The following is a 13953-nucleotide window of genomic DNA, read 5'->3' as shown; positions in this document are numbered from 1 at the left end:
TGTTTATTTTACTAGAATTATATAACTTGATTATTTTTATGCACACGGTCTGCACTGTGCTCAGTGTCATTTGTGTGTCTGTGTATGTACGCATCTGTGTGAGTGTTAAATAACGCTGGATGTGTCCAGCTGCTTTTGTCTCACTGGAACAGCGGTTTTCATTTGAGTTTGACATTTAAGACCTGCTCGCTCCATCTGCATCCATCACCATTACTGCTGCTATACTTAGCACACAGGGGGGGAGAGAGGAAGAGAGAGAGAGAGAGAGAGACAGAAAGAGAGAAGGGGAGAGAGAACGAGAAAGAGAGAAAGGCCAAGAGGGGGGGAAAGGAAGAAAAAGGTAGAGAAGGTCCAGGGTTACTTCTCCTGCTGAGTGGTTTATATTATTACCTTTTGGGAGCATGTTCCATGAAAGACCTCCCTGTGAGTGAGAGTGTGTTGGTTAGTGTGTGTGTGTGCTTGCATGTCTGTGTGTTGGTTAGTGTGTGTGTCAGCAGGGGAAGCGTTCAGTCTGCTGTAATTAAATGTCTGCTATTGCAGTGACCCCGCGGAGCTTCAAACACAACTAATGAAAGAATCTTCCGTTTCATCTGTCATGGCTTCTCCACAGAGCGCGCACATTTCACGCACACGCGCTTTACCACACTCACACTCTGTCGCACAATCGCGCCGACAAGAAACCCAAGCGTGTACGAACACATGTTTACACACACTCCACCTCCCGAACCAACAACTCTAATGAAAGAATCTTCTGGAACATCAATCACAGCTGCTTCACAGGTCAACGCACACATACATGCGCTTTTATGCACAAATACAAACTTTCCCCACATCTGTACAACCACACGGTGCCTCACCAGAGCTGTAACAGCTGGATTTCAGCTTTTTATGCTACAGTACAGCAGCGCCTCACCCTATAGAGCATGTGTGAGTGTGTGATGGTACTTGGTATGCAGGGTTGGTTTGTAACTGTCTGTCTGAAGCAACAAGCAGAGAGGGAGGGAAGGACATAAAGCGGAGAGCAAAGCATGGAAAAGAGGGATAGAACGTGATGGATGGATGAATGAGCGAAGCCTCCATTGGATAAATGTCACTCAGGATTAGAGCGTTATGACAGGCAGAACCCCCCTGACTCACACACACCCTCACACACACTTCCACAGGTGATAGATGGCAGGTGACTGCTGGTACAGTACGTCAGGCCCTTCGGGGGGAAGCCCCTAGCATCGCCACTGGCAACCGTAACCTCCTGCCTCCTGTGTGCCCCCTCCATCACTTGCCTCCAACCTCTCTGTGACTCTACATGATCCTGCTCCTTCAGATGGGTTGCAGTTGGATTACATACATAGTGAAATCAGAGTTTTCTCACCTGCTTCCTTTTCCTCTCCTCATACTTTTTTTCTTCCTCCTGACAGTTTATCACAACTCATTTCTTGTAGTTTTTTGGCTGTCACTTCTTATAGTCGTGATGATGCCATTGTACTCACCAAAGCAGCTGCTGAGATCGAGGAACAAGGCAGGAAAGCTACAGTGAACGTTGACGGGGCAGGATTAGAGCAGTCAGACACATAAAAACAAGCCAACAGTTTAGTCAGATTATCAACCGTTTATCTCTTTAAAACTCAAAGCAGCGCACTCAAAAGTCTTGATTTTTATCCAACAGACAAACTAAGTGCCTGAACAATTAAGTATAGAAGGTGAAAGTTGGAAGAGAAAATCTTTAAATCGTAAACTTAGGGCTGCACCCATTTTCACTGTTGACGAATCAGTGGCTTATTTTTAGATTAATCTATTATTTGTCGGGATGTTCGATATTGGCTTTTTTGCCAATATCCGATATTGTCCAGCTCTCTATTTCCAATTCCGATTTCAACCGATGCCGACATATGTGGCCTATTTAAATAATTTTAGGCAGCACATCATTTTATCAGTTTTCATTGTAGGCAAAAAAAAAAAAAAAAGATAACGATATTGACAGATATTCCATTTTTATGCCAATTTCAGTGGGCAGATATTATCGGACATCCCTAATTATTTGTTTATGACAAATGTGTTTCCCAAAGCAAAAGATGATGTCCTCAAACATCTTGTTGTTTCCACAACCCAAAGTTGTTGCATTTATTGTCATAGAGGAGTGAAGTAGCTAGAAAATACTCAAATTCAAGAGACTGGAATCTGAGAATTGAAACCTTTTCTTAACCCTATATTACTAATGTCACTTAATAATTACTTCAAATAGTTATAATTTAATAGTTAAAAGCTAATCGATTAATACACTAATCATTGCCGTAAACTATGAAAGATGCTGAAAACTGAAGTGGGTGATGTGATCTTATGACATGCAAGGTTAAGGCCGATGGTAGTGTTCCCTTTATCCTGAGCGAAGAAGTTCAACATCATCTGGTGAAAGGGCTTTCTGACAGGAGGTCTCCAGTGATCAATACAGATTACTCAGCTAATCTTACAGAGTGGAAAGTCAACAATCATCAAACTGGAAGACGTGCGAATCAGAACTTTTACAATGAAATCAGAACAAAACCAAGATGTGGAACTTTGTGAGATAAGCCTCGAGTTGAATGAGCAGGCTTTATATCCAGGCAGCCATATGAACATCTTATCATGGGTTTACGAGTTCAGCTAAATCTGTGGGGATAATTGTGATTCACATTGTGGATTTTAAATCTACCCCAATAGATTGTCATATAATCTCTTGGCCAGATCGCCCACACATACCTTAAACCACACAGTTTGGATTGACTGTTTGCTTTCGGTTCCATTTTCTTTTCAGCCAACCTGTTGGTTTGTTTAAAACCTGTCTGATCGTCTGACATCTTGTGCTTCTTACTCTGTCAGACATCCTTTCAGTGATGTCGAGGCATTCCCAGATAAGCAACTTCATAAATTATGACTGAATGAAACAGAAAAACTACATAAATAGCGTGCAGGTTGCATTGAAATGATGTTTCCGTTTAATCACGTCCAGTCTGGGTTAAACTGACAGTTTCCGACGCTCAAGGCTTTTCACAATCCAGTGTCTGACATTATTTTTTCCCATCTCTTTGCATTTATGTGTTAACCTATTCACTAATGTAGTTACTGTACACGTCCGTCTTTCAGATGACCTACAGCAGTGTTCAAGTTGTCTTTTTCTTCTCCGTTCAAAAGCACGTTGATTACCCAGGCTGAAGACTGAAGTCATGTGTAAAGGTTTAAAGTGTAAGGCCAACAAGGCAGAACAGTCTCGTTCATTAATTTCATTAGACATAAGAGACTTAGCCATTAGTTTGAGGTAACCGAGTCAGCGAGAGATGTGGCTGCTCTCTATAGCTAAGAAAAGCAAACTCCTGTGGCCTCGCTTTGATTTCTCATTTGTGACACCAAGTTGTTGGCTTCATGTCTAATATTCCTCAGCAATTATGTTAATGGCACAAATGCTGATCCCGCTATCAATAGCGGTGCATATCTGGACTCATCCATTTGCTTTCAGCGGGCCGGTATTGTTTGCAGAGGCTGGTAAAGTGTGGAGCTTGTTTCACTGTGCTTGAGATGAAGAAGCACCCAGAGGCTCTTAACTGCAGCTGGGATGGTTCCCAACAAACACTCAACAGCACATGAGGGAACCCGCCAGTTACTCTCCAATTAATCCTGCTTCTAAACCCTGCTGCTGAATGTGTGTGTGCGTCAATATGTGTGGTGTGTTTTTTGTGTGTGTGTGCTTTCTTTACCTATCAGAGACTTGTTCAGATGAAGCTCTCACTCAAACCCGCTCTCACACAGACTCTTTTAAAACACACAAAGCAGCATGTGCCAAGAAAACAACAAGTTTCCCCCTTCAGCTCCATGCTTAATTCTGGCAGATTGATTTGGCACACAAAAGCTCACACTTGACTGAGGATACACATAGACACATATGCGCACGTTACTAAAACATAACCACGGCTGCCGAAGTGAAAACACCAGGTGTGAAATGAGATGATAAAGTTTGTGTGGCTACTCATCAAATAAATGAGAGCTGTGCCTTTACTGATGTGCATTTTTCTGTCTTATTTGCAGCATGACTGCTATTCAGTTGACAGAATAAAGACGCTCTTTCTTTTTCTACTATAATATGTGCGGTTTACACAAAAGCGTATTTTGTTCGGATGCATGCTCTGCTTGTGGATCTTGATAGGATTTATCTGTGTAATCATTGCAGCTAACTGTAGCTGAGGCTCACCTGTTGAGCGTGACCCACAATAAAAAATAAAGCAGGCTTTAGAGCGAGTAAACTAAGACTTCTGGGAAATCCAAACCAACTGGTGGTGCAGTTTTGTTTGCTCTCTCATATCAATATTCCTTTTCTTTCTCCATGTCTGTTTCATTCCCCCTTTTCCCAAACTCTATCTGTCCACCACCCGCTGCTCTGACCTGGATGTCAGAGGCGCAGCCAGAGACCTGAGCTGCCTTTGCATGAAAGTGTGTGTGTGTGTGCTCGCATGTGTGTCCTGAGGCATCCAGCTATCCTCTCTGGCAGAAAACACAGAACAAATTAGAGCCGAAAAATACGTCAGGGACAGACGCAGCACACTGCCCATTATCGTCCCACATGCCCTCACACACTCAGAAAAAAAAAACTCTTTGTCAAGGTCACTTTGGAAAAGCAGAGAGAAAACTTCTAACTCGATTGTACAGTGAGAGCTGGGGAAGACAGACAAGATGCTGCTTTTTAAAAAAAAAGAAAAACAACTTATTTTGTAGTGTTTGACAGTGCTGACGTTTATGTAAATTTAAATATTTTACAATATTCTAACAGACAAGCAGATTTTATTTTTGAAGATTTCTTCCTGCAATCCGTACTCTCCTCTGTAGGGCTTGATTGTCATAATGTAAAGCTATATTGCACAGATCTACCATATCTCTGCTACTGTTCTTCCATACTGCTTCATCATATGGATCGGACTCTGGGTGCTGAGGCAACACCTCTCTAACTGACATTAACTAGTACAGCGCCCGCGATCACAATGTGTTTTAACGCTGATAGTACTTTTATGCAAATGTTTTACTCTTGTTTTATTGAATCCATCGTAACTTTCTCTTGTATTTGTTGGTACAGCTCCCTTTCCCTCAAATATAAAAACAGATTGCAGGGTATCGTATGACTGTGCAGCAAAATTGCAAGGATCAACCTGAACGACCTCTCAGCCCTGTATCAAATCAGAACTTTAAGTAAGGCCTGTTCAATCCTTACGGATCCGTCAGGGCGTAGGTACATCCTGCCAAAATGCAGGATGAACAGACACAAGTATTCTTTTGTCCCTGCTGCCATTTCTCTGCTGAACACGTAGATCTACTTTCTGTTTTATTTATTTATCATTGTCTCTTTGCCATTTATTGTTGTTTCTGTGCGATTGTTGCACGGATTGACTGTTTTACTGCTGGCTGCATAGCAAATTACCACACAGGGCTAAAAAAAACAAACAAACTCCTAGAACCCTGAATGTGATATCATGACTTGACATCATGCTTTTTGATACTGCCTCGCAACAGGGCGACTTAGGCTCCACCCATCAGCCGCCAAAGGCAAACTGAGGACGCCGTAAATGGAGAATGTAATACTTCAAACTCTACGCTGCTTTTCCTCATGTTCCCGGCAATACACCTGCCAAGTTTGAAGCAAATCAGATGTACGGTTGTCAAGATATATGAAGAACAAACAAAGACAAACATATAAAGATATGGATAAATAAGACACAATGTTCGGGAGGAAAAAAAATCACCTGCTACAGGCATCGAGGAAGCAGGAAAACAACACCAAGCTGAGCTCCATGCTACATATTTTTAACAATATTTGCTTAGCATTCTAGATGGGTTTCGTTTGTAACCGCACTTTGCATTGTAATTCACGGCCATTTAAACATAAACTCTTTCATTTCATTTAGACTTTTCCTTATTAATATCTTTATGTTTATGATTGTTTCTTCAAGTGTTAATAACCTTGAATGATGCCACACTTCTAAAGCTCACTCATCAAAGGCCAGTTTATATAAATTATTGTTTTGTTGACTAGAAAATTCTTTTGTACAAACTCAGAAACAACGAATAATTTTTTTTTTTAACTGCATCTCTCACTTCTACCACACAATTAGGAGTTGTAAACAACCATTGTCTTTGATTTGCACACACTCGCCATGGGGCCTGGATGGATTTTGTGCTTGTTTTTTTATTTTGTATTTTTTTAATGGCATTGATCTCTGCATCCAGGCACACACCTCTGTCTCAGCTTAATGCCAGTGGGTCTGAAAGGCAGACTATGTTTGCAACTATGTTTGCAAGAAAAATGCCAAAATTCCACCATTCTTTAGAGTAAGAAACGACAGTCTTTGAATTTATCGTGTGTAACTTTAAGTTTTGCTTAGAAAATTAGGTGAAACAACATTTAAAATATGAAATGTCATCAAAATCACTTTATTCTACACATCTTATTTGAAAATTTGCATCAAAATTTAAATACTTTAATCAGATTCTGTGAAAGACAAAAAAAGTCTGCTCTCCATGGCACAACCTTGAAGCCATTAAGGACTCACTTGCAACCAACAGTCACGTAACTAATATTCAGAACCTAAAAAGGCAAGAAGTAAAATATCTACAGTTTATCAAGTCAGGAATGTCTCCAGTTGGTAACATCTGTGGAGACTCGAAAAATATTGTACATGTTGAGTTTCAAGTTGTTTTAGTTTCTAAAAAAATAAATAATCAAAGAAATTGTGTTTTTTGGCATTACATTTTTGTTATAATGCACAAAAAATGTTTTGAGTTCTTTCCACTTGTAGCCATAATTCTGCTGTTTCCACAGAGGGGCAGGACTTCATGTTGCAGTAAAAAAAAAAAAAGAGCCCACAGTGAGTAAAAACATGACAGGAGCAAAAAAATAAAAATAAGCGCCCACAAACTGCTTGGGGTTCAGAGGGTTAATGCACCACAAAGAGCACAACAGCAGAACTCGTTCTGTTCCTGCATACTGTATACTGCATACTGTTTCCAGAGAACACGCTCTCTGCAAAAAAGCACTCAGCTGATGCTAGCAAAATGAAACATAATGCGCCATATGTGCACACCTTGTTGATGAAGAAAAGAGTCTAAATGGAACTCTGACGTGAAAGGCAGTGGTCAGCCGAGTCCTGTTTTCATCCGAGGAAATGAATTTCACCACACACACACACGCACACACACACACACACACACACACAAACATGTTCTATAGGGGAACACGGTGATTTAATCTTCTCTCTAGCCTTTCACTGCATCTCATCCTTTATATTTTTCCCATTTAATAAGAAACCAACAATAGGTCTGCTAGGACGGGGCCCGTCTCTCTTTCTGCCCTCATCTCTTTTACCCCAGCATCCCTCTCCCCATGTCTTGGAAGTAAAGCTCGTTTCTCGCCCTGGCTTTAATTACAAGGTAATTGGTCTCACAAACGAAGGGAACACGGCCCACGAGTGTGCACACAACTGTGTCTATGTGCATGTGTTCATTGTCGGTGAGCTGTGTGTTTTCTGGGCTCTGACAGGGTATCAGAGAGTGGTCTGTGTAAACAAGCTGCTAGCATGCTGTCAAGCAGCTACCTCATGGCCTGCACTACCAGATGCCCCGAAGTTGTCATTCACACAATCCACCTTTGCATAAATGTTCATACGCTGCTGCAAAAGAAGAACAAGAAGCAGCTCTCCAAAGCCCCAACACTGTGAGCCTCCCACAAATACCTCAAATGTCATCAAAAGCAGCAGAAAAAGCACCACACACTTTGTCCTTGTCATTCCTCTCCTCACCTGAATACACACTCACACACACACACACTATTTAGTCTGTTCAAACAGGAAAAGACACATCTGACTGAAAAGTGTCAAAACTATTTGTTTCCCAAATCCCACAGTCTGTGTGAACAGGAGGTGAGCTTATGTGTGTTCGTCCGCGATTGTGTGTGTGTGTGTGTGTGTTCCACTGTTGAACATTACGTCTTTCAAAGCATTAGGAAACACAGGTAACTCCTCAAAACACAGCAGTCCTCCTTTCATGCCAAGGCGAGTGTGCCAGAACAAAGCCTTCTCTCATGTCTGTCATCTCTGCCAAAATACAGAATCACTTGAAGTTGTTGTCCTTCCCTTCTCTATCTTTCTGTGTCTCATCTTGCGTAATGAACCCTCTGCCTTCATTCTCTCAGCCAGGGTCCTGGAAGAGAGGGATGGAGCAGAGGAGGACTGGCGAACATCATACGGCATGAAAAGGAAAAAAGGAAGCTCTGCCATCTGCCAGAGTGTCTCTCCATGTCTCTCACTCTCTTATCTCCTGTCTGTGTACATACTATCATCACTTCCACATCTTTCCGCAGTCAACTTAAATTAAATCGTTTGTCTTCTTTGTTAAAAGCTGCTTTGTAAATTGCATGTTCAGTACTTTTTTTAAAAGCAAAAAGCAGAACAAAGAAAGGAATAAATTTGTTGAATATGTTTTAGTCTTCTGCCTTTTTTATTAGATAGTAACGGCGTAGAACTGAGCAGAGGACCCTGCAGTTAAACGGTGTGTGTCTTAATCACAAAGCCGCTGGGAGGTCCCGTATTTAATACTGTTTTATCTGCTCATGGGGCTCTCTGTCTGTGCACATACCTGTCTGAATGCTGCTGTATGTGTGTGTATGCAAGAACAGAAATTCACTACTCTATCTGTAGCTTCAATCCGAACTGTTGCACACATTTTGACAGCGTTTCCAGAAAACATGCAAAACAGCATGATAACTAAAGCATGTTTACGATCACTAGTGTCGCAGAAATATTAAGAGCAGGATGGGCCATTTTTTCATTGTGTTTTTCATGAAATGAGACGATGTAATTGAAAACAATGGAAGATCATGTGGATACGTAATGGAAATATTGCTTTCATGTTGATTTGATGTATTGATTTGAGAAACACTACAGCTTCTTCACATAGATCGGCTGTTTTCTCATCTGTGACATGACATTAAGGTCACATATGTGGTTATTTATCCGTTTCTATGCACTTTATGAATACTTTTTGATATTGCAACTTCTTTTTGATGTTTCTGTTTCTCAGGTATTTTAATGTGCAAATTTAAAAGACACAAAATCAAGAGAAACGCAGTGACACCAACACAGCAAGCTACAAAGCTACTATCTACTATCACAAACACATCCTGACTCTTGTGTTGCACTGTGATATGCTAAACTAAATCCTAAACAAACATCAACTGAAGTTAAAGTGCACTGCTAATATAATTTTACAGGCTAATTAGCCTGTGAACTGTGGAAAACTTGAGTCAGTTAAGTTGCAAAATTGTGTGGACATTACTCTTTAAAACTGCTGATACACTGGGCTATACTGTCTTACAATGGTACAGAAAGTACGTAAACAGCAGAAGTTTGTCAGCTGTCAGTGTCGTGCACTGGACCACCTACTGTGGGGTTTGAGGGGGAGATAAAGGAGCATTTTTGACAACTTCTTCCAGTACAAATCAAAATGACAATCTATTGGATGCAGGAATCTTTGTACGTCTCTCTGTTCTATGACAACTGTACATCCGATCAACTTCAAACTGGGCTGGTGCATCACCGGGGACCTGCAGAAGTGCAGTGTCGAGTTTGAAGCAAATCAGATGATAGTGGGCCATTGTTGTGGTCTATTTGAGGGTCATTAGCTTGAACGTCAAGTGATGGTGTCACATTCTGATGGCAGGCACTGCACGAGTAAATAATAAATGTGAAAAACACTTGAAGTCTGATGAAGTTATCTTATAAGGAAGAATTACTCATCATTACACATTGTGTGTGTGTATGTGTGTGTATCCTTGAGGTTTTTCATGTATTCACTTCATAAGCAGTTTTTTTTTTTTTACATTTTGAACCTTGTATTTTTTACGCCTCTATTTACTTGCTTGTAGTCTTGTTCCCAGTCTTTGTTGGCACGGTGCCGTGTATCTTGCCACATTACTACCGTCCTGCACATCAGTCGAACAACGTGAAACTATTGGCAGGGATGTGCATTACCTGTGTGCATGTGTAATTCCATGACCTTGTACAAGACAAACAACACAGGGATGCTTTCATGGAAAAACTTTAACAGCGGTAGAGGTCAAAAACTAAAACAAAAAGTCACTTGCATTTGTTACAAGAAAATGTAGCGGTCGAATTATACTTTCTCAACACGATATAAAAATGAATTCTATAGATGTTGCTATACCTCAAAGTATACTACTTATGTGTCTTAGATCAACACTACACACAGGCGGTGTGTTGTGAGGAAGCTGAAATAGAAAACAGCAGTCTGTCAACCTCTAACAAATGAGAAATGCCCTTTAAGCGCACAGTCCTTCAACCAGCACAGCGGGGTGAGAGTATCGGCCTCTATTAGAGCCTGTGTGTGACATTGGGACGTTTTCTTTTTGTGCAAATTATGAGCAGGGAGCAAACTGTTGCTATGGAGACTGTAGTTAGTGATGCGGTGGGCAAAGCCATACCAACTAGTGTGGAGGAGAGGACTAAGCTGAACATACTGAGAGGATCACAGAGTACACAAGCCACCGCAGCCACACACACACACACACACACACGCACACACACATACACGTACACAGTCCAAGTCTCAGGAAAAGCAAATAAAAGGCTTTTACTGATATATATTTTCTCTTTGAGTCAGGCGTTTTGAATGCTAATTCGGTGTGGTCACATTTGAAAGCTTGGATGAAGCTTTTTGAACACTCAGGAATAGGGGCAGAAGAGCGTGTCATTGGAGCCGCTGCACAGAAAGAGGATGTGGGTTTGCTGAGAGAGAATGAGATACCTGCCTGGGAATGGGACCGATCGCATCTCCCCACCCTTATCTTCCCTCCATAGTTATTATAGTGCAGGAAAGAAGAGGGAAAAAAAAAAAGAAAAAAGAAGAAGAAGTGGATGGATAAAAAGACGATGAGAGCACAGACCGGTGAAAAGGTAGACAGCAGGATGGACAGATAGATCACAAATATTCCAGGAATAAACTGATGGGAGAGAATGACATAGAAGAGCAGGAGAGGACAGAAAGGTGGCAGTTATCTCTAAATATAGTTTCAGTGCTGGAAAAGCCACGTTTGGAAAGTGTGTGTGTCACTATCTGCTGCTGAGTATCGTTTTTGTCTTCCATCCCCCCCAGTATCCACGATTGCCCTCCACTGACAACCACAACAGCAGACAGCCAATTCAATTTAATCTCTGTCTGATTGGAGGGAACAGATCTGATTACCTCTCATAGAAGCCACACACACACACAAACACACACACACACACACACTCAAAATGCCGTTGTTTGTGCTCTAAGATTCCCCAGGGAAAGATATCAGAGTAAATGGCTGCAGTGATTGTGCCAGATAGACTGGATGTGTGCATAATATCCACACGAAGAAGATAATGTGTTTGCTAATCGCACACCAGAGACGAGCAAACACACACCCACACACGTCCACACACACAAACACAAAGGCTAACAGCTGCACAGCTATAACCCTTAACCACTCTTTTCATGCCGCTGGCTGCCAGCTACACTGTAGAAAACACCCTCCCACACATCCTCAGCAAAAAAAAAAAAAAATCCCATTGTGGGTGAGGCGTGATTTTTCAGAGCTGTGATGACAGTTGACTGCATGTGTTGACAGCAGCGGAAGTTATTAGAACTTGTAATCATATTCGGTGTCACATCACGAAAGACAGACGGGCATCAGCGAGCGTTTTATCCGAACGCCTAACGATGCTATGGATGCGATACCGAAAACAGAGAAGACAAAAACTTCCTCATGTGTTGGCCACAGTGGGTGATAAATCCCCCAGAATAAAGTGCTGCTATGTTTACAAGTCAGGGTTTAGAAATCAACGGCATTCAAATGATCCAAATGATTGTTGGTTACCTGCCAAAGTGGATGCTTCGGGTAGACAATTTACCAACATTTGGCGAGCCTCAAATATTCATTCACAAGCCTGATAATGTCCATACAGATTGAAACAACAATACGGGCACGATGCCAGCCTCACTGAGATAAGCACAGTTTATTCACCGAGAGGGATTTCACTATTTTGAGTTGTTCTTTTATTTAGTTTTGTCACAATGGCGTCACTATAGAAGCTGAACTTCAAGCTGTGAATAAACACTGTAGACAATTTGCTTTAGAGCTGTTACACAAGTGAACTAAATTAGAGCACTGTAAAATACAGAAAATCTCCACTATCTCTCAGCCAGCTTGTTAACAAACCAATCTTTGTACCCTGCTTTGACTAGAAACTACAGATCCTCTGGAGGGTAAAGCAGAAGCGGGAGCATACGTTCAGTAACCGCTCTGTAACAGCTTAAGTGTAATCTGTAATTATATTAATTACACTACATTTAACAAACTGCAGTGTTGTTGAAAATGCTGCGTTGTAATGTCAGGATGATTTTGCTCGCATGGTGAAAGTGGGAAATGCGATTCAAAGGCTCCCCAGAGTAAGGCATCCATGGTTCATCATACTTCATTAGCAAGGTGGGCGCTGAGATGTAAAAGTTTTAAGTGGAGACAAAACTGTCTGCAGCTGCTGGGCTCTTCCCAAATGTCAAGTTGGCTCGCTGTTCTAATTTGACATTCACATAAAAGTGTTTGTACTGGCAGACTGTCAACTCCATGTTTTATTGATAATGACAAATATCAAAATGCATGTCTTTTTATTTTTAAAAAACTGGCTATACTAATTAACAAACATCCACTTGAGGCGTCTCGCTGGAGTCTCGCTCATTCCCTTAACGTCAAGGTTGCAATCGGCAGAGAGGGAAGTAAACAGCCATGCATAACCACGTTAGGAGTAGAGGAGGTGGAGGGAGGCGAGAGAGAAAAGAAATCAGAGAGGGATAGAGAGATGTAATCTCTTTGGATTTATTAAGGATTAATAAAGACCATTATGCTTAAAGAACTGAGCCTGACCAATACGACTAATTCTTTGTCAAAGAAAGCGCAGAGCTGCGGTTATTCAGCTCAGGTCATGTAAATTGTAAAGGTCAAAGGTTATCTCGAGCTTGTCATGGTAATTCAGTAAAAACCTTCTACTTGAGAATAAAGCGCTCTTAGAAAAATGACCCCTGGGCTCACAAATGAAACATAATTGTGTATGTACAAAAAGGAAGAAAAAAAAAAGCACACACAGCGATGCACAGAGTGAGCACACACCAACTGTGATTAATGTGTGACACGTAGCAGTCCCATAGTCTTTTTCATTACATTCTTCTCCACAGAACTGTGAAACAAAGGCCTGAGATTAAACAGCTCTCATTCACATTGACTCATTAGTCTCCCTCACTCACTCTCTCTCTCTTCATGATCAGTCTCCCTTCTGTGTCTCACTTATCCAGGACAAGGTCATTTAGGAGTCTGAGGAGTGGGAGGAAGAGGAGGAAGGATATGAGAGGAGTGCATGGGCTATCCTGCAGGGATTCTCACAACAAGCCGAGCCACCGTTTACACCCTAATGACAATCAAAGATTCGGCGTATCCATTTTCATTCAAATTTGGCCACTCCGGAGAGTCAGAAACTGGAGGGAAACATCCATGTGTGCTGCGCAAACACATGGGTTTTCAGGTCATACACATGGAGCACGTTAACGAAGTTTCCTATTCCCAGAGCATGCTCGTTGCTTGTGTGTGGTATGTGATTGCATTTGACTTTCATCACCCTGCTGAGAGTGTGTGTGTCTGTGCACGTGCGTGTGCGTGTGTGTGTGTGTGTCTGTTGGGAAGAATGACCCAGATCAGAGGAGAGATGAATACACCCGGCGTGAGCCAATCTTGATGAGTCTGTAGCTGAGCAAATTCTATGTCCCATTTGTAGAAAAAGAGATACAGATAGAGACAAGTTATAGGGTAATGGTTGTGTGTAAGTGTATGTGTGAGTGTGTGTGTGTGTGTGTGTG

At 41.6% G+C, this 13953-nt stretch overlaps 1 protein-coding gene across 1 annotated transcript in view; it reads right to left on the bottom strand.

The window, feature by feature from the left end:
- The window catches only part of dab1a (DAB adaptor protein 1a), a 58186-nt gene that overhangs the window by 42252 nt on the left and 1981 nt on the right, over window positions 1-13953 (bottom strand). The window lies entirely within an intron of this gene.

The sequence above is a fragment of the Stegastes partitus genome, unplaced genomic scaffold (assembly GCF_000690725.1).
Source record: "Stegastes partitus isolate 25-593 unplaced genomic scaffold, Stegastes_partitus-1.0.2 Scaffold859, whole genome shotgun sequence".
NCBI classification, from domain to species: domain Eukaryota; kingdom Metazoa; phylum Chordata; class Actinopteri; family Pomacentridae; genus Stegastes; species Stegastes partitus.
Note: the sequence above shows the minus strand (reverse complement) of the source record. Positions and strands in the feature narration are given on the sequence as shown.